The sequence below is a fragment of the Aegilops tauschii genome, chromosome 6 (genome assembly GCF_002575655.3).
Source record: "Aegilops tauschii subsp. strangulata cultivar AL8/78 chromosome 6, Aet v6.0, whole genome shotgun sequence".
In the NCBI taxonomy this organism is placed as follows: Eukaryota; Viridiplantae; Streptophyta; class Magnoliopsida; order Poales; family Poaceae; genus Aegilops; species Aegilops tauschii.
Window position 1 is genome coordinate 188,482,651 of NC_053040.3, and position 22,548 is coordinate 188,505,198.

Here is a 22,548-nt window from a genome sequence, read left to right on the forward strand (position 1 = left end):
TGAGATGGCCTTCAATGGTTGTGTGCTCAGCCTCATTGACTGCTGAAACAGCCTGTCATAATTTAGCACTCAAATTGGTTTACTGAATTAGCTTTACATATATTTCGTTACTTTGATCAGCTTGTCCAAATTTCTTGCCATAGCTTTAGACATGGACCTAGGTATTTTTTTCTGGACTTCATAAAAAAGCATATATGTTTTTCCTGTAATATCTAGTAGAAGAACTATTTGTATGTCTAACATATGGACAGGACTTGGATAACTTCTGCTCGAATATTCTCCGCTGCATTTGTCGAGCGGGTTGAAAACTTCATGAACTTTATTAGAGCTGAGTACGATGGTCCGAAATCAGATGTGCTCTGCCGTTAGTAACAGTTGTATGAATTCAGTTACAAGACCCCAGTCAACAGTGCAAAATCATCTACACTTGTATGGGATGTCGGTCACATATACTAGGTGTGTTCATCATGGTGAAGCTGTGAACGTCATTGTTACTGACTATGTGGAAGCAGAAGATCACCATCTTGATCTGCATGATGCTCAGGTGGAAGAGGAGGAGGAGGTGGTGGTGGCGGAGCTAATGTGTCTTACCAACATTTAAACAATGCGACAATATGCTCGTGCATTTCGTGAACTTTCACATGCAGAAGAAAAATGATGGGCCCGCATGTTGGAACAATGCAACGTGGCTATCACCCCAGGAAATAAGCTGTCAGTATTCTCAGCTATGGTCACCTTTCTTCAGGTGAAGACATCTGAGCGAATGACCAACAAATTATTTGATGCGATGTTGGCTGCTTTCCGCTAATCTTTCCCAGATGCGTCTGAGTTGCACACACCTACAGTAAAATGAAGAATTTCCTTCGTGCAGTTGGAATTGGATATGATATGATCCATGTTTGTAAGAATAGTTGTGTACTGTTCTGGAAGGATTATGCCAACTTAAGTGAATGCCCAAAATGCAAATCATCAAGATGGAAAGATGGCGATGCTATGAAGAGGATTCCTCATAATGTTCTGAGACATTTTCCAATTATAACAAGATTGCAGAGATTGTTTCATGATGCTGAAACAAGAGAGGATGTACTGTGGCATTCTAGGAACCAGGAGTATATAGATCAGAATGTAATGAGCCGTCCATCTCATGGTAGTGACTGGAAAAGCTTCAATCAGAAACACAAAAAGTTTGCTGCTGACCCGAGAAACATTAGACTTGGCTTAGCTTCAGATGGATTGAACCCATTGGGCCACCAGAGTGCCACATATAGCATCTGGCCAGTGCTTGTCATCCCTTACAACATGCCTCGAAATGTCCGCACCAAAGAATCAAACTACATGATGGCGTTGCTCATCCCAGGTCCAATAAGTCCTGGAAATGATTTTGAATTATTCATGGAGCCTCTTGTGGAGGAACTTCAACAGCTATGGAGGGGTGTTCTCACTCAAGACCTATATAGCAGCCCACCAGCTGATTTCTTTCTGCGTGCTGTTATAATTTGGTGCGTCCATGACTATCCAGCTTTGGGCACTATGTCAGGGCGAATGACACATGGTTACAATGCATGTGTTCGCTGTGATAGGAATCCGCTGTCATACGCAATACTTAGCAAGATCTGTTACATTGGACACAGTCGTTTCCTTTCCAAGGACAAGATGTGTCCTACAAAATACCGAAGATATGTGTTCAATGCAAAGCATGAAAACCGTGATGCGCCAAAGAGGCTGACCGCCGATGAGTTGCAAGTGGAATTAGAGAAGATAAGGCATATTACACCAGGAAACCATCCTGATAATGGTAGCGGGAAAAGGAAGTGTCGCAGGGCAGAAGAGAGACTATTGTTTACCCGCAGGTCCACTTGTGGGACTTGGAGTATTGGAAAGATTTGGATCTGCGGCATAATCTTGATGTGATGCACATCGAGAAAAATATATGTGACATCATTATCAGCATACCTCTTAATACTGAAGGCAAGACGAAAGATACCTTAAAATCCAGGATTGATTTGACACACCTGGGTATCATAAAGGATTTGCAGGTGGAAGATGAAGGTAAACCACGGGATATGGCACTAGCTGTGTACGTCCTGGACAAGGTAAAAAGAAAAGAATTCTGCGAGGTCCTGTCATGTGTTAGATTCCCACAAGGGTTTTCTTCCAACCCTGAAAGGAGAGTGAATGCAGATGGAAACAATGTACAAGGGTTGAAAAGTCATGACTGCCACGTCCTACTTCAAAGGGTTTTACCTGTTATCCTTAGAGGAATGGGCCGCCCTGACTTATACAGAGCAGTTGCAGAGTTGGCACAATTCTTCAGGGAACTCTGCAGTAGAAATATCAGGATAGATGCTTTGGAGCATCTTAGAGACAAGATACCAACTATCCTATGCGACCTTGAGAAGATATATCCTCCAACCTTCTTTGATGTGATGGTGCATTTGGCTGTTCATCTACCTGATGAGGCACTACTTAGAGGTCCATTACAGTATGACTGGATGTACCCTATTGAAAGGTGGCTAGGCACTTTCAAGGGCTATGTTAGGAATAGAGGTAGACCCGAGGGTTCCATTGGAGAGGCCTACATTGCTACAGAAGCGTTGACATTCTGCTCAAAATACATTGAAAAAGTTCATCAGCTTAGCAAAGAGGTGGGTGAAGAAAATCCCGGGCTCAATGTTTTCGATTGTTCTGTTCGAGTTACAGGGAAGATTCGACAAGATGACAGACCTAAAGATTTGGAAAAAATGGTTTGGTATGTGTTGAATAACTGTCCTGAGATTCTACCTTATTGTTGGGAAACGTATCATGCAATTAAAAAAAATCCTACGCTCACGCAAGATCTATCTAGGAGATGCATAGCAACGAGAGGGGGTGAGTGTGTCTACGTACCCTCAAAGACCAAAAGCGGAAGAGTTTGACAACACGGTGGATGTAGTTGAACTTCTTCTCGTTCCGACTGATCAAGCACTGAACGTATGGCACCTCCGCGCTCTGCACATGTTCAGCTCGATGGCGTCCCTCAAACTCTTGATCCAACAAAGTGTCGACGAAGTAGATGAGTTCCATCAGCATGACGGCATGGTGACGGTGATGGTGAAGTGATCCATGCAGGGCTTTGCCTAAGCACTACGAGAATATGACCGAGGGTGTAATCTGTGGAGGGAGGCGCCGCACATGGCTAACAGATGTTGTTGTGTGTTCTAGGTGCCTCCCCCCTCATATATATAGGTGGGAGGGAGAGGGAGCATCCAAGGGGGCGCCCCAAGGAGGAGGAATCCTACTTGGGTGCCTCCCCAATTCGGCCTCCCCCCTTCCATAAGATCCGAAGGGGGAGGAAGGAGGACGGTGGAGGGAAGGAAGGGGGAGGCCGAATCCCTCCCCTTTCTTCTCTCTTCCCCTCTTTCCTTCTCCTCTGGTATGGCCCATATGGGGGGCGCAACAGCCCCTGCTGGCTGCTACGTTTCCCCGGCCCATTAGGCCCATATCTTTTGCCGGGGGTGCCCGGAACCCCTTCCGGTGACCCGATATGTACCCGGTACCCTCCGAAACAATTCCGGTGTCCGAATACTATCGTCCTATATATCAATATTTACCTCTCGACCATTTTGAGACTCCCCGTCATGTCCGTGATCTCATCCGGGACTCGAAACAACATTTGGTCACCAAATCACATGACTCATATAATACTAAATCGTCATCGAACGTTAAGCGTGCGGACCCTACGGGTTCGAGAACTATGTAAACATGACCGAGACACCTCTCCGGTCAGTAACCAATAGCGGAACCTGGATGCTCATATTGGCTCCTACATATTCTAAGAAGATCTTTATTGGTTGAACCGTTATGACAACATAAGTCATTCCCTTTGTCCATCGGTATGTTACTTGCTCGAGATTCGATTGTCGGTATCTTCATACCTAGTTCAATCTCGTAACCGACAAGTCTCTTTAATTGTTCTGTAATACATCATCCTGCAACTAACTCATGAGTCACTTTGCTTGCAAGGATTCTTATGATGTGCATTACCGAGAGGGCCCGAAGATACCTCGCCGAAACTCAGAGTGACAAATCCTAATCTCGATCTATGCCAACCCGACAAACATCTTTGGAGATACTTGTAGAGCATATTTATAATCACCCAGTTACGTTGTGACATTTGATAGCACATAAGGCATTCCTCCGGTATCCAGGAGTTGCATAATCTCATAGTCAAAGGAATATGTATTTGAAATGAAGAAAGCAATAGCAATAAAACTGAACAATCAATATGCTAAGGTAATGGACGGGTCTTGTCCATCACATCATTCTCCTAATGATGTGATCCCGTTCATCAAATGACAACACATGTCTATGGTTAGGAAACTTAACCATCTTTGATTAACGAGATAGTCTAGTAGAGGCTTACTAGGGACACGGTGTTTTGTCTATGTATCCACACATGTATCAAGTTTCCGGTTAATACAATTCTAGCATGGATACTAAACATTTATCATGATATAAGGAAATATAAAATAACAACTTTATTATTGCCTCTAGGGCATATTTCCTTCAGTCTCCCACTTGCACTAGAGTCAATAATCCAGTTCACGTCGCCATGTGATTTAACACCAATAGTTCACATATTTATGTGATTAACACCCATAGTTGACATCGCCATGTGACCAATACCAAAAGAGTTTACTAGAGTAAATAATCTAGTTCACATTGCTATGTGATTAACACCCAAAGAGTACTAAGGTGTGATCACGTTTTGCTTGTCAGAGAGGTTTAGTCAACGGGTCTGCCACATTCAGATCCATATGTATTTTCTAAATTTTTGTGTCTATAATGCTCTGCACGGAGTTACTCTAGCTAATTGCTCCCCCTTTTAATATGTATCCAGACTGAGAGCCAGATTCATCCAGATCTGTGTCAAAGCTTGCATCGACGTAACCCTTTACGACGAACTCTTTGTCTCCTCCATAACCGAGAAATATTTCCTTAGTCCTCTAAGGATAATTTTGACCGCTGCGCAGTGATCTACTCCTGGATCACTATTGTACCTCCTTGCCAAACTCATGGCAAGGTACATAATAGGTCTGGTACACAGCATGGCATACTTCATAGAACCTATGGCTGAGGCATAGGGAATGCCTTTCATTCTCTCTCCATCTTATGCCATGGTCGGGCTTTGAGTCTTACTCAACTTCACACCTTACAATACAGGCAAGAACTGTCGTATTCGGGGCTCCGCAGACCCAAGATAGATTCGAACTCTGTGGTGCGTGCGAAGAACTCAACCTCCCCAGTCTTCTAACTTGTTGATCTAATGGCCTAGCTTGATGAACTAGAAGGAAATGGGACATGGCAGTTTACCCAGGTTCGGGCCACCTTGCAGTGTAAAACCCTACTCCTGCTTTGTGGTGGATTAGCCTCGAGGTGGGCTGAGGATGAACTAGTACAATGGAAGAACAACCTCAGGAGGTGTGTTCTTGTGTTTTAGTGAGCTGGTGAGGGTGTGGACCATCTCGATGGTCTGGATCCGGATCCCTCTCTACGGTGGTCGCTAGGCTACATTTATAGTGGCCTTGGTCCTCTTCCCAAAATGAAGGCGGGAAGGGATCCCACAACGGCCCAATTCGAAGGGACACAACTAGTACATCTTATCCTGACGAAAGGTGGTCTTCGCCTGCAAAGCCTCTGGTCGTGATGTCATGGTGGGGTCGGCGATGACCTCCGCCATGACTTCCTGGCTGTCTTGGTCTTGTAGCATGGAAATGGGAACCTTTGGTTGATGCCCCTAGACTCCGTGGCTGTGCTTGCCTCTTTAGCACCAAACAGAAAACCTGCTGTACTGCGCCCGCTGGTGCCCGCCTGGCCTTGATCGTCATGGCTTGCGTCATCCGAACCTCACGAGGTGAGGACTCGAAATATCCGCTCCTCAGGACCCACCCTAAGGAGGCCGCTCCTTCCGGAGGTCTTGGCGCCGTCGGCCTCGCGAGGCTTGGCCCCTCGCGAGGTCTTGTGTTGTTGGTGCTGAAGGTGGGTCGTACCAGCCGCCAATGGAGCCACCCGTGGGCCGCAGGCAGGCAAGTCTAGGTACCCCGGTTCCTAGAACGCCGATAGTAGCCCCCGGGCCCAAGGCACGCTCAGACTTGGCTTCGAGGCGAAGCCAAAGGGCAAGGGTGGAGCGTCGCGGGCCCCAACCGCCTGCGGACCCGGTCGATGCGTGCCGCTTGATGGGTCGTGGGAATCTCCGCTCCTCCACGCAGCCTCGGCAACCGTCCTGGGCTGACCAAAAGGCTGCCGCCTGCCGCCGAGCTTTCATTGCATTCCCTTCGTCTTGCTCCAGATCCCCTTCTCTCCCTGCTCAGAGCGCCTCCAGATCTGTCAAGCTCTCCCTAGACTTGCCACCAATGGTGACCGAGAAAGCGAAGCCCGCCGCTCCTTCTTCACGCTCGGCCTCCTCGTTCGAGGCTGCCCTCAGTGCGTCCACCATCACTGAGCAGAAGCATCTTGCCGCCGTGCTCTTGCTGACAGCGAGCAACAACAATGAGGGATGGGAGACAGTGCTCCGGGTTGGCTCCGCCAAGCCGGGAACCTTGGGGGAAACCTTCTACCCCTTCTTCATGCACAGCGTCTTTGCTGGTCTCGTCACCCCTTTCTCCAATTTCTTCTTCACCGTCCTCAACCATTACCAGATCCACGACCTTCATCTTCATCCCAACTCCATCCTCCTCCTGTCCATCTTCGCCTTCTACTGCGAGGCGTTTCTAGGGGTGGCGCCCTCTGTTGCGCTGCTCTGCCACTTCTTCTACCAACGGATGGGCAGCACCCAGTGCTTCGAGTGCATCTGCTTCGCCGTATCTCATGGCAGCAACGCAATCTCGAGGGTCGGTAAGAAGGTGGAGGACTTCCGGTGCAAGTGGATCTTCATGGATGCCAAGCGCTCTCACCCTCGGCTGGAGCTGCCGACCGCGTTGCCGGCGATGTTGGACCGGTGGGCTCATGAGAAGCTCACCGACCCTAGGGCAGAGCTGCTGCTGGAGAAAATGACGGTTGACCTGGAGGCGGAGAAGCTGACAGGGGCCATGCTCGCAGGGAATTCCTAACGTAGTGCATGGCTCCGCTCTAGGTGCACACGTGCCCTGTGTGGAGCCATAAGGGCGCGGAAGACGACCTCCGGCTACGCCCGGAAGACTTGACCGACGAGGAGCTGAGCAAGGCCGTGCGCACCTTGCTCGAGAAGCACCCGAGCGGCCTCCCAGAAGCCTATCTCCCGCTGTACTGCCGCGATGACAGGGAGAAGGTAGCCGCCTACATGCCCATCTTCAACAAGCGGGGGCTCGTGCCGCCAAAGCCTCCCCAGCCCCCTAGCTCCCCGGTGCTGGTGTCCTCCGGCGAGCACTCCGAGGCGACCTTGGAGGGGGTGGGGGAGACCTCTCCCCCATGGCAGAGCGAGCACCTCCGCGTCCTCTCCGATGATGAAGACACCGGTGAGTACCTGGCCGAGGGGTCGCCGCGCTCCACCGTGGTTGCCACGAGGTCCGGGGGCATCCTCATGAGGAGGCTAAAGCAGGAGACCTTGGAGAAGGGCCAGACGGCGTCGCTTCCCCGGGATGACGCATTCGCCTTGTCGCTGGCCGCCACCATCGCAGAGCCAGCCGTCGCATGCTCGTCCGCTCCTGAGAGCGCGGTGAAGCTTGTGCCCAAGAAGCTCAGGGGCGCCGCGCTCCTGGCCAAGAGGAGGGCATACATTGCTGACGACAAGTAAGTATTTCACCTTGTTTCTGCTTCCCATCTTTGACACCATGCTCACAACACCGTCTCCTGGTGACCAGGCTACAGCTGATGCTGAAGAGGAAGAAGGAGGAGGCCAGGGCCTCCAAGGCCAAGCAGCCTGCTACGATCACGACGACTCTGGTGTGGGAAGAAGAGCCGTCTCGCGTCCTCCTACGATGGAGCTGGCCTCTCGAGGCTCGGGGGCTCAGCCTCAGGAGGAGACCGCCTCCGTGGCTAAGCTGACTCAGGAGGCGCCTGTCTCAAGCACACCCATAGGGGTCCGAGGGCTCTGGAGCCCCCTGCCGTCCTTTCTGCTGTTGCCTCGCCAGCCCTGGCACCGGTGCCACCTCCTCCCCACGCCATCATGCTGGCGGACCATGGATCCTCCGCCATGCCCGACGCTCTGGAGGATGCCTTCACTGCTCTGGACCGGCTCTGGGCTGATCTTCAGGGCGTAGACCGGCGCATGGCGACGGGGCATCTGGGGCTGGTCTCGGGATGCCTCCAGGCCGACTTGTCCGTCAGGGCAGCCTGGGGCCAGACCGAGGCCGCCACTGAGGAGGGCAAGAAGGTGGCCGGCATGGCTGCAGCTGCTCGCGACGCAGCGCTGACCGACGCAGCGGCCGCCGAGGAACGCTGCCGCACGGCAGAGGCCGAGGTGAAGGCCCTCTGCGACGAGCAGGCCGCCCGCACCCGTTAGCTCGAGGAGCAGGAGGAGGAGCTGAAGGCCCAGGAGGCTGCGCTCGCCAACCGCGATGCTGAACTGGAGCAGGCAGCCCAGGAATAGGCTGCGGAGCGGAGCCGCGTGGAGAAGCTGAAGGAGGAGGTGGAGGCGGCCTAGGCATCTCACACCAAGCTCGTCTATGAGGAGAAAACTCGGCTCGAGGCCAGGGAAAAACTCCATGGCGCTGCTGAGAAGGCGGCCGCCATGGGGTGCGACGCTTTCGCCTCCTTCGAGCAGAGGTGCCGCGCAGCCCTGCAGTCCCTTTATGAGGATGGGTACGAGAGGCCGCTGGCGACACCGAAGGAGGGTCCCGCCGGACTGCTCCCCAAATTTTCCACGGCACTCGAGGGCATCTTCGTCGGAGTGGCCCCCCTGGTGGAGGCGGAGGCTCACGCGCTCTTCACCTCGGCCGTGACACGCATCTTCAGCCACTTCCACCTTCGGGAGCTAAGCTTCTGATAGAGGCAAAGGTGTCCCGTCTTTCGATGAGATGGTGGCTATCGTTTTGGAGGAAGTCGACTTTGACGATCCGACTACGAACATGCGAGGACGTCACACCTTAGCAATCGCTAAACCAACTCCGAGAGGTTATTAACCATGCCAGAGCCCGATCAACCTTACCACGAAGGTCTGTTTCCTGCAGGCAAACGAAGAACAGGCAAGAAACTAAGATTCCAATATGGATATTGCGAATATAAGAGGAAAGCTTTATTGATCAAGGTGGGGTTCCGTGACGCCTTTGTCTGGTCGTTGAACACAAACGAAGTACGTGAAGTTGCAGCTATGGCGAACTTTAATCTAAACAAAACCCAAAGTCTAAACGATGCCCTAAGGGCTGTATATATGGAGGAAGAGGGGGGGATTTCGTGGCCCTTGGAGGAGGGGTCCGAAACCAACCCTAACACTTGTTTCCCCACAAATACGGACTCTAAAAACAGCCTATATTCAAGTATTTCGAAAATACATTGGCCTGGCCCAAAAATAAGGTGACGCAGCACCTAGAATAGCCTCTGGACGAAAATTATGAAGTGGAATCTTGTATATTTCGTCCAAGGCTTCATGCACTCATTATGGTGTCTTCAGAGTCTTGAAATCATCACTTGAAACTCTGTTCTTGTCTCCCTTGTGCATGCCACCAACTCCATGCTTATTCTTGCTCCAATGTTTTTCCTTCTCCAAGCTAGGCCCTTCATTTGTAAGCAAAACAAATGTATCCAATTTAGGCAGCATCATATTCTCATGAACATTAGAATCATTACCAAGAAACGAAAGTACCTGGTAATTTAATTGGCGTGCGCGAGCTCTAGTAATCGGTCCAGTATGTATAGTAGCAAGGGTTGTGGGTGTAACAATGGTGTTGATGTCCTCATCATCCTCCCCTTCTTGAAATGAAGTCGTCCTGAACGGAAGCTCATCTTCCTCACCCAAATAAGGTTTCAAATCAGCAATGTTAAAACTGGGAATAACCCCAAAATCTGCAGGCAGCTCAAGTTTATATGCATTATCATTTTTTCTCTAACACCTTAAATGGACCATCAGCATGTGGCATTAGCTTTGATTTGCGCAAATCAGGAAATCTATCCTTACGCAAATGTAACCAAACAAGATCTCGAGGTGCAAACACAACATGTTTTCTACCCTTATCTCCCGCAAGTTTATATTTAGCATTCATACACTCAATGTTTTCCTTAGTTAACTCATGCATTTTTAAATTCAATTAAGCACGTTGTTTAGCATCAAAATTAACCTTCTCCGTAGATGGAAGAGGCAACAAATCAATAGGTGCACGAGGTAGGAAACCATACACAATTTCAAAAGGGCACATCTTAGTAGTAGAATGCAATGAACGATTATAAGAAAATTCAATATGAGGCAAGCATTCTTCCCACATTTTCTTATTATTCTTCAAAACAGCCCTAAGCATAGTAGACAATGTTCTATCTACTGCTTCAGTTTGTCCATCCGTTTGGGGGTGACAAGTAGTACTAAAAAGTAGTTTAGTCCCCAACTTAGCGCATAAACATCTCCAAAAGTGGCTATGAAATTCAGTATCACGATTTGAAACAATAGTATTTGGCACACCATGCAAGCGAATAATTTCACGAAAGAACAAATCAACAACATTAACATCATCATCACTTTTATGACATGGTATAAAGTGTGCCATTTTCAAGAACCTATCCACGACAACAAATATGCTATCCCTCCCCTTCTTTGTTAAAGGTAAACCTAAAACAAAGTCCATAGATATATCCTCCCAAGGAACACTAGGTACAGGCAAAGGCATATATAAACCATGAGGATTGAGTCGTGACTTAGTGTTTTGACATGTAGTGCAGCGAGCAACAAAACGCTCAGCATCCCATCTCATCTTTGGCCAAAAGAAATATGTAGCAAGTATATTCTCCGTCTTCTTCACGCCAAAGTGTCCCATTAGTCCTCCTCCATGCGCCTCCTGCAATAACAAAAGACGAACGGAGCTAGCTGGAATGCATAGCTTGTTAGCACGAAACACAAATCCATCGTTAACGACGAACTTGTTCCATGTTCTACCTTCTTTACAATTCTGCAATACATGTTTAAATTCAGCATCATGCACATATTGATCTTTGATGGTCTCCAAACCAAATATTTTAAAGTCAAGTTGTGAAAGCATAGTATAACGACGAGACAATGCATCAGCAATAACATTTTCTTTACCCTTCTTGTGTTTAATGACATAAGGGAAAGTCTCAATGAATTCAACCCATTTAGCATGTCTACTGTTCAGTTTTGCTTGACTTTTATTGTGTTTCAAAGATTCATGATCAGAATGTATAACAAATTCTTTGAGCCATAAATAATGTTGCCATTTTTCAGAAAAGTATGCAACAGGTTTGCCATCTTGTAATAACACACCTCCTAATCCAATTCCACTAGCATCACATTCAAGCTCAAAAGTCTTATTAAAATCAGGAAGTTGGAGTAAAGGAGCATGTGTCAACTTATCTTTCAATACCGTGAAGGCTTCTTCCTGTGCGGTACCCCAAACAAAAGGCACATCCTTCTTTGTAAGCTCATTGAGAGGTGCAGCAATGGTGCTAAAATCTTTCACAAAACGCCTATAGAAACCAGCGAGTCCAAGAAAACTCCTCACTTGTGTGACCGTTTTAGGCTGCGGCCAACTCTCAATATCTTGAATCTTGGCTTTATCAACTTCAATTCCCTGTGGAGTAACAACATAGCCAAGAAAAGATACTCGGTCGGTGCAAAAGGTGCACTTCCCAAGGTTACCAAACAAACGTGCATCACATAGAGCAATAAAAATAGCACATAAATGTTCCAAAGATTTGCTATAAATCAGTATATCATCAAAATAGACTACCACAAATCGCCCAATGAAAGCACGTAAAACTCCGTTCATTGATCTCATGAAAGTACTAGGTGCATTAGTTAACCCAAAAGGCATGACTAACCACTCATATAAACCAAACTTAGTTTTAAATGTTGTTTTCCATTCATCTCCCAATTTCATACGATTTTGATGGTATCCACTACGCAAATCAACTTTGGAGAATATTGTAGAGCCACTCAATTCATCAAGCATATCATCTAGCCAAGGAATAGGATGACGATAACAAATAGTAATATTATTAATGCCTCTACAATCAACACACATACGCGACATACCATCCTTTTTAGCCACTAGTATAATAGGAACAACACAAGGACTAAGAGATTCGCGTATATAACCTTTGTCGAGCAGCTCCTGTACTTGACGCATAATATCCTTCGTCTCCTCTGGATTGGTACGGTATGGTGGACGGTTGGGTAGCGATGCACCAGGAATTAAGTCAATTTGATGCTCAATCAATTGAATAGGTGTTAATCCCGGTGGCACGTCTTGTGGAAATACGTCAGCGAACTCCTGCAAAATGTTAGTAATAGCAGGGGGCAAAGAGGAAGGCACGTCCTCGAATGAAAATAATGCCTCTTTGCACACAAAAGCATAGCAAACAGATTTGCTGAAATCTAGCTCATCAATATCAGATTTTGTGGCAAGTAAACATGCACTTTTCAATTTAATTTCAGAAGTAACACTAGATGGTTTATTATGAGGTTCATTTGTTGCTCAAATTCTTTTGCCACAATCTGATTTTCACTCTTATTTTTCTCCTGTTGTTTTTTATTAGCTCTATTAGTATAATCTTTCAAAATGGAATCAGGAGTCATAGGAAGCAAAGTAATATTTTTATCCTTATGAACAAGAGTATACTGATTGTTTCTACCATGGTGTACAATTTTTTTATCAAATTGCCATGGTCTACCAAGTAATAAGGAACATGTTTGCATAGGTACCACATCACAATCAACATATGTAGAGATACTAAAATGCACACGAACAGTATGTGCTACCTTAACCTTGCCACTGTTGTTGAACCATAGGATGTAGTAAGGATGTGGATGTGGTCTTGTGGTGAGAGATAGCTTCTCCACCATCTCCATGCTAGCCAAGTTGTTGCAGTTCCCTCCATCTATGATGACGTGAACAGAACGTTCCTTCACAACTCCCTTTGTATGGAACAAATTATGCCTCTGATTTTGCTCCGCTTGTGTGACATGCACACTCAAAACACGTTGAGAATCTAAACATTCATACCTGTCAGCGTCTTCAGGAGCCATGTATTGCGTCTCATGATCAGAATCATCTTCACCGTGTTTTTCACGTGTAATAAGAGCCAAAGTCTCCTCATCATAGTCACTAGCAGACTCATACCCACCATCCTCAGTAGCAATCATCACACGCTGAGATTTGCATTCTTTCGCATAATGACCTCTTCCCTTACAACGACGACAAATAATATCACTTGTGTGCCCTGTTGATGCCATGGAAGAAGAAGAGCTTTGTGCATGCCCGACAGGTGTGCTCTTGGCAGATAGTGGTGGTTGTGCCTGCTTTCTTGTATCACGGCTGGAGGTGGCACGTGATGGAGGTGCTAGTACAGTGGAAGTAAAGGATGCACGTGGTGTCCATGATGAAGGTCGACCTGCAGAAAAGTTAGTTCGCGCCAATGCCTGTCGATCCTGCGCTTCACGTTCAGCTTTACAAGCAAGATGGAATAAACGAGTGATATTATTATACTCCTTATACTCTAGAATGGTCTGAATCTCTCTATTTAATCCACCCATAAAACGTGCAAGCATAGCTTCATTCTCCTCAACAATACCACATCTAATCATGCCAGTTTGTAATTCCTGATAATATTCTTCTACAAAAAAATTTCCTTGTCTTAAACGCTGCAATTTTTGAAGTAATTCACGTTGATAATATGGTGGAACCCAACGAGTACACATAGCCGTTTTCAAAGGAGCCCAAGTAGCTGGAATAGGATATAATCTACAATGTTCAGACCACCAAACACATGCAAAGCTAGTGAAAGCACAAACAGCAGCAGGAACACGTCTCTCCTCAGGATATTGTAAACATGTAAATCGTTGTTCAGTTTCTAACTCCCAAGTAAGATATATATCAGGAACATATCTACCCTCAAATGGTGGAATGTTCAATTTTAGTTTAGGAAGATGGTCATGTATCTCGGGTGGTGGTGCAGCCCTACCGTTGTGATGATATGCATGAGGACTACCTGGTGGTGGTGGTGCTGGTGGTTGCACGTAGTTCTGATTTTGGTCAACCTCATCCTCGTAATGGTCCTCCACCTCTGCAGTAGCAGCAGGAGCTACAGAAGCATCAACAGCGGCACCAGAATTTTGACCAGGCTCATGGGGAACGCGTTGTGCTCGTCCCACTTGATTTGGAAGGCGATGTTGCTGCTGTTGTTGTTGTAGAGGTGTGACAGGTGCAGCGGGCGGTGGTTGTGGAAGACGCGTGAGCAATTCATTAAACTTGTTATCGAGCTTTGTTTCGAACGCCTTCGCAATTCCATCTATCTTCTCCATGGCCTCTTCAAATTTGTTTAGCACATCTTCCACCTGTCCACTCATCATTTGCTGAAACTTACCATGTAACTCTTTGTTCGTCATGTTCTCCCAGTCAGTCTCGTAGGCTTGTGATCCTGCCATGGATAGCAGCAATAGAAACACACAAGAATATGATCCTACAGACTACTAGAAAATGGCGGTGGTGGGGTGTCACAAATCCGTCAAGCAAATCTCAAATTCTTACCATTTCTTACCCAGCAGCAGGTGGTGAACGGCAACTGTTGTAGTTAAAACTCTCAAATCTTGGATAGAGCGATTACCAAGGAGAGTCAAACGCACGACGTAGATTTATGTGGAGCTAGGAAGGCTTATAATATGGTAGAAAAAAGGGTCAGCAATAACCAATTCAGAGATGCCAAGTTGAATAAATGCTCAACGACGGTACTGTGCTGGTCCTAGGATAGACGGTGCTAGAGACGCGAGCCTAGAACACTAACAAAATCACGGCGTTGCACGTAAACAAGGGAAAACACACTCTAGATTTCTTTTTCGCTCTATTTTTTCTTTTCGAAACCTACTCAGGCAAGGAAACTAGAATCGGAAATTAGATGGATCTCGAAAACAAACCTAACATGAAAGGAACTCAGATTGGTGGTGGATATATGGTGATAGGATATGGCAGCGGTGGTGGTTTATGGATATGGATCGGTGGTGGTATATGGATACGGACTGGTGGTGATATATGGCAGGGGCGATGATGATGGTGCGGTGGCGGCGTGACAACTTATGACCAGAACTCGAAACTCTAAAAGACTAGACGCTAAGACCAGCAACTTGACACGACAATGCAACCGCAAATTCAACAAAGCAAAACACTGAAAATACTATGCAAAGGCTTAGACTGGTTCGGATAGGATGAACTAACCCTAATTTTTTTGGCTTTTTCGTGGACTATAGGTATGAAGAACAGACTCGATCTAAACTACGAAAAACTGTAAAATCTCACCGAGCAACCTGGAAATCTGATACCACTTGATAGAAGCAAAGGTGTCCTGTCTTTCAATGAGATGGTGGCTATCGTTTTGGAGTAAGTCGACTTTGACGATTCGACTACGAACGTGCGAGGACGTCGCGCCTGAGCAATCACTAAACCAACTCTGAGAGGTTATTGACCACACTGGAGCATGATCAACCTGACCATGAAGGTCTGTTTCCTGCAGGCAAATGAAGAACAAGCAAGAAACTAAGATTGCAATCTGGATATTGCGAATATAAGAGGAAAGCTTTATTGATCAAGGTGGGGTTCTGTGACGCCTTTGTCTGGTCGTTGAACACAAACGAAGTACGCGAAGTTGCAGCTATGGCGAACTTTAATCTAGACAAAACCCAAAGTCTAAACGATGTCTTAAGGGCTGTATATATGGAGGAAGAGGGGGGAATTTCGTGGCGCTTGGAGGAGGGGTCCGAAACCAACCCTAACTCTTGTTTTCCCACACATACGGACTCTAAAAACAGCCTATATTCAAGTATTTCAAAAATACATGGGCCTGGCCCAGAAATAAGGTGATGTAGCACCTAGAATAGCCTCTGGACGAAAATTATGAAGTGGCATCTTGTATATTTCGTCCAAGGCTTCATGCACTCATTATGGTGGCTTCAAAGTCCTGAAATCATCACTTGAAACTCTGTTCTTGTCTCCCTTGCGCATGCCATCAACTCCATGCTTGTTCTTGCTCCAATGTTCATCCTTCTCCAAGCTAGGCCCTTCATCTGTAAGCAAAACAAATGTATCCAATTTAGGCAGCATCATATTCTCATGAACATTAGAATCATTACCAAGAAACAAAAGTACCTGGTAATTTAATTGGCGTGCGCAAGCTCTAGTAATCGGTCCAGTATGTATAGTAGCAGGGGCTGTGGGTGTAACAATGGTGTTGATGTCCTCATCAGCTTCGATCTTGGTGCGCTGCTTGAACCCAAGGCCCCTGAACTCCAAGATGCTGCCGCCGAGGCCGTGGGGAAGCAGGTGGAGGCCCTGTTGCAGAAGTTCCTCTGCGTCGACCCTGCGAGTGCGACAGCCGGAGCCAATGGTGAAGACGGTGGCGACGTTGTTGACGGCGGGCCTACCCGAGCCAGCGACGGTGGCGTCCAAGGCTGAAGAGGAGGTTTGAAGGTGGCTCTTCCTCCTATTTTATCGCTGCAAAATTTGCCGTGCCTCGTGGAGGCATGAGAACTTCTGCTTTAAGTTTTTAAGAGACAATATGTTTTGTAATAATTTGCTAGGATTTCACGATTTCCTTTCCGTTCGCTTTAGTGTTCTGCGTTGGTAGGGCCCGACCACGTGCATACCTCAGCCGCCGTTGGGTCATGCGGATCACCAGGACGAGACCAAGGAGTGAGGGGCTATGCAACCAGTGAGGCCCCAGAGTCGCAATGCTCAGGCGTCCCCCTTGACATACTGACAGCCCTCAGGAAGGACATGCGGGTGTGGGTTTTAGCATTCTGCGTCGGCAGGGCCCGGCCGCGAGCATACCTCAGCCGCCATTGGGGCGTCCGGATCACCAGGACGAGTCCAAGGGGTGAGGGGCTACGTGACTAGTTAGGCCCTTGGGTCGCGATGCCCAGGGGTCCCTCTTGACGTACGAACAACCCTCCATACCTTTCCTCGTCAGGCTCTCGCTTGGGAGGGGCGTGAGAAGACCAGGTCCAAGGGACCTGGTGAGGTGGTGTGCGCCACGCGTGACATGAGCGTAGCCCCTGTGCCCAACCCACTCGCACAACCTTCCTGAGGGAAAGTAGCATGGTGAGGCTGAGCTACGAGCCTGGTGGCTCTCCTGAGGTTACTGCAGGCTAGGTTGCCCTTAGTTGTTTATTCACCAGCATGGAGCATGGTGCTTCCGCTCTTGCACGGGCATAGCCGCTCCTTGACCGTGTCGTCCGCCAGCGCGGAGAATGGCGCTTCCACTAGTGCGTGGGTGGGACCCTCTGAGGGGAGACTCCGGGGCGTGTACAACCCCATCCTGGCACGTGGCTTGCACGTGGCTTCCTTTTCTGTTCCTTATTTTCTTTACTATTTTATATTTAATTGTAAAACTAAATGAGTTTTGCTAGAGATGAGACTTGACACATAAATCAAGCACCTTATTTCTAGGAGACACATAAAGTTTGAGGCCAAAGGAGTTGCCTAACCATTTTTAGAAATTGAAAAGGCTAATTTTAAATGCTGCTGGACCACAAATTAATTCCCAGGGGCATTTGGGAATTCAAAAGAGGTTGGTTCCAACATGACAAATATCAACGGATTATTTGCCACACTTTGAACATTTTAGTTTTGACATTTTTAAAACATTAAACTTTGAATTTAATTTAAATTTGAATTTGGACCGGATTCGAACCAACGTGAGTTTAACAATAATAATCATGATGATGTGGCATCATTAGCAGGGAACTACTGTAGCTTAATTATCCTGGCATCACAGTTGCGGCGGTGGAAAAGTGTTTTCGTGGCTCTCCTGGTAGGTTTTGGAATATTTGAGAATATATAGGCGGAAGAAATAGGTCGGTGGAGTCACGAGGGGCCCACAAGGGTGGGGGCGCGCTCTACCCCCTGGGCGCGCCCTTTGTCCTTGTGGCCGCCTCGTGGCTTCCCTGACGTGTACTCCAAGTCCTCTGGATGTCTTCTAGTCCATGAAAAATCATCCGAAAGTTTCATTCTGTTTGGACTCCGTTTGATATTCCTTTTCTGTGAAACTCTAAAACAAGGAAAAAACAGGAGTTGGCACTAGGCTCTAGGTTAATAGGTTAGTCCCAAAAATAATATAAAATAGCATATTAATGCATACAAAACATCCAAAATAGATAATATAATAGCATGGAACAATCAAAAATTATAGATACGTTGGAGACGTATCACCCCTCATCGCACACGCAACTAAATTCTGAACCGTGTTTGATGCATCCATCATTGCAATTGTTTTGCATCTTTTTTGACAGTTTTTTACATCACCTTTTGCGATTATTGCATCGCACACAGTTTGATCGAAGGGTCTCTGATTGTAGTGTCGCGTTAGCAGCATCCTGCAGTAGTGGTTTCAATTTCTTTTGAAAATCAAGTGCGGCTCAGTCATAAGTGTTAGTACTAGCATGAAATTGTCGGTAGCCGGCATTAGGTAAAAGGAAAAGCTTCTCAAAAGCATCTAGAAATATCATATAGAATAGTGATGAGATCACCTTCACAGGAATCATCCTTTGCAAATTGGGGGAAGGGAACCAATCAAGTCACCAAGAAGTTCTCGAAACTTTGTTTAGTATTAAGGTTCTCCTCTTCTAGTGTTTAGTATTCAAGTTCTTCTCTTCCAGCTTCCTGGCCCCTTTGTGATAATAGGTTTTCATTTCTAAAAAACAGCAAATGACAAATCTGGTTTGATGGCTCTTCTCCACTAACTGCTTTACTGATTTCTATTTGGACTTATGTATTTAAGTTTCATTTAATATATAATTATATATTACTTTCTATTTTTCTATTTTTTTGTGTTTTACATCTATTATTCTTCTAACAATTTTAAATCTTCTCGGAGCATTTGGCTCCTCCTTCCTTATTACTGTACCTCCAGAAATTCAGGATCCCCAAGCTCTAGCTCATTTAGTAGGGCTAAACTTCTATCGAGCCTTTACAAGAAGGATCCTAGAAGGGTTACGTTCATTCAGAACGAGCATAATCATAATACCCCTCTGGAAAACATACCTGGACGGCTTAAGCTCTTCCTAATGGAAGAAAAGCTCTCTAATATGTGAAAAGATGTCATTCAAGAGTTTGTGGCGCTTTATCAAAGAATAGGGCCTTATCTACCAATCAATCCCTACTTGGCAATGAACCGCTTCGTTCCTATCTGGACCATATTCACGCAACAAATTCTTTCGCTGCTCTCCAAGTGTCTTATCAAGATCTGCAGGAGAATGAGGGAGGATCATTTTTATTTCAAAATGATTTCCTTGAGGCGAAAAGCTCCGCAAGAAGGTGCCTCTAAGTGGAATAGAGGATCCGATGGGAAGAAATCCCCAAGAGCAAGGCAAGTCTCGAAAGGGCTGACCACGAGCATGCTCTACCCTTGTTTAAGTCGGAGGATCTTAGAAGGGAATTAGAGAAAAAAAGAGCGGGGTAGCTTAGTAATTTTGATTCTTTCCTCTTCCAGCCTCGGGGCGGGCCCCCTTTCTTTTCACCTCCAGCCCCCCGGCCTCTCTTTGATAACGAGAGTTTTCATTTCTAAAGAATAACAAATGACAAATCTGGTTCGATGGCTCTTCTCTACTAACCACAAGGATATTGGGACTCTCTATTTCATCTTCGGTGCCATTGCAGGAGTGATGGGCACATGCTTCTTTGTACTGATTCATATGGAATTAGCCCGACCCGGCGATCAAATTCTTGGTGGGAATCATCAACTTTATAATGTTTTAATAATGACTCATGCTTTTTAATGATCTTTTTTATGGTTATGCCGGTAATTGGTTTGTTCCGATTCTCATAGGTGCACCTCACATGGCATTTCCATGACTAAATAATATATCATTCAGGTTGTTGCCACCAAGTCTCTTGCTCATATTAATTAAGCTCAGCCTTAGTAGAAGTGGGCGGGAGCACTGGGTGGGTAGTCTATTCGCCCTTAAGTGATATTACCAACCATTCTGGAGGAGCAGCAATTTTTAGTGTTCATCAATCAGGTATTTCGACAATTTTAGGTTCTATCAATTTTATAACAACTCTTTTCAAGATGCGTTGACCTAGAATGACTACGCATAGATTACCACTTTTTGTGTCACTACTAGGGAAAAGCCTAGTAGTAGTGCGGGTTAAATGCTTAGCAGTAGCACGGGTGGCCGCACTACTGATACGGCACTACAGCTAACGCTTATCAGTAGCGCGGTTTGACCCGCGCTACTGCTATCTAGGGATAGCAGCAGTGCTTGTCTCCAACACGCGCTGCTGATAATAGTTGTAGCGCCTTGGTACAAAGATCACTACTGCTAAGACATCGCTGCTGCTTAAGCCATACCCCGCGCTACTGTTATTAGTTTCTAATTTTTTTTCTGCCCCATATTTTCTGCTGCTGAATTTTGTTTAGGGCTTTATACAATAATCTCTAGCATATCATACACATACAAATGTAGTCATAACATATACATACAAATAGTCTCATCAAATCATGTCATCATCATAATCATCATTCAACACAAAGTGGTCTCTCGTCATCATCTCGAAAATAGCGATACAAGTCTGGAATACTTGCAACTACATCGTCATCCATCTAAACAATGATATACGCGAGAAGAGCTATCACTATAAGTGATAGCGGAACTATGCAGTACATGAGGCAGTGGTTATAAGTCCTCTCTCGCGCTAGCGTGAACCTCAAGTAACTAGCTTCTGCTTCTTGTCTGCTTTTGAAGCCTTTATGGCTGGCGCCCGAGACCCCTCCACTTGCGCCTGACACATAGGCCACTCGTCGTACACTCCTGGAACCTTCCCTTTGTACACGACATAGCACTGCTTCTTCGCCATCAAGAATCTAGGTACTTGTTAGAGATGCATCTTCATCAAGAGAATGTACGATCATATATGCAACAAAATATACTTGAGCAACATGAAAAAGAAAGGGTTAGCAACTAGATGCAACATATAGTAAACATACAAATATTGAACGCAGTTTCATCGTACGCAAACTAATTAACTAGAGGTATGTAGGTCATCGTACCCAAACTAACAAAGTAGTGTTACACAAGTTCGGCAGGGACCATGGACATCACAAAGTTTCATCGCTACAGAAAGTTTACAAGTTCAACCGACACATATCATCATCATCGACATCGTAAATCACTAGAGTTCTAGCCTTCCATATCATCGAGGATGGACCCTAGCTTCTTGAACAGCGTGAGGTCCTGACGTTGCATGCCTATGCGAGTTCGGACGTTAGCTCGCGATATAGGGCCGTGGTGGAACATCCCCTTCTCATCAATGACTTCTTTCATGATGATCGTCGCAATGTCCCTCTGGATGCGAAAGAAGTCATCTCTAAGTTTATAATCCGCTTCTCCATGAGATTCTACCTACTTGCGGATATGATCACCATTTCTTCTTGTCATGTGAAGCTTTTGGTGATCCGTTCTAAAATCCATCATGTGATGGAGGGGGTGCAATCCATGGTTCTTGCTTGGTTTTGGGACATGGATGCAGCAGAAGTTAGTTTTATGCGAGAAACCCGTCTTATTGTTCCTTTGTTTCCTGATCTGCAGGTGGCCACCCCTCCAGTTGAAGCCTTGGAGAGCATCATCTAGAATATTCATCATGTGGGTGTAGTCCTTCTTCTCGTAGTTTCTGGTAGGGTCGAAATACACGACGTGGGAGACTCGCAGGTAGATAACAATAAGGATGGCGCGCCTGTTCCCGCGGGGAAAAAACACCTCAAATTATTCTCCATATGAGCGAGAAGGAATGATTCAAAATGTACGAAAGAGTTGTCCGGCACTGACTTACTTTGGATGATTAGGCATGAGGACAATTTCCTGGTCCTTATTCTATACCATGAAGTTTTCGAGGTACTCCCTAGCAGTTATATGCTCAAAGTCGCCGAGACTCAAGAAGGACTCATGCATGTAGTATGGATCCGCCACACAGATTTGGAAGAGTTCTTCTCTCGTCATGACGGAGCTCATATGTAGCGCAAAAAGGTGGGCGATTGTAAAATCGAGCCGCCTTGTCAGAAACATCTCGAAGATATGGTCAAACCGCAGGAAGAACACCTCCGCGGGCCGTGTGTCGATGTAGCACTTCCCCTCAAGCACACGAGCCGCGTATGTCGGATATCCTGGATCCTTCGAGGCTAGTAGGCTTTTCTCAGTCGATAGCACCTGGTCGTGCAGTTTCCTGAGATCCCCTGATAGTGCCTCCAGCGGTTTGGGCAGTAGCATCGGCTCGCCCATGACATGGAAAATGGCCGCACCTTTAATGTGTACACGCTCTTCAAAATCTGCCGTGTGGCTGCTATGTGCTCTGGCTTGTTTGTAGGTAGCTGAGCCTATCTTCCCCGGTCTCTTCCTCTCCTTTTTCTTGGGCTGACCTTCCAGACCCTTCCTTAACCCCTGCCCCAGTG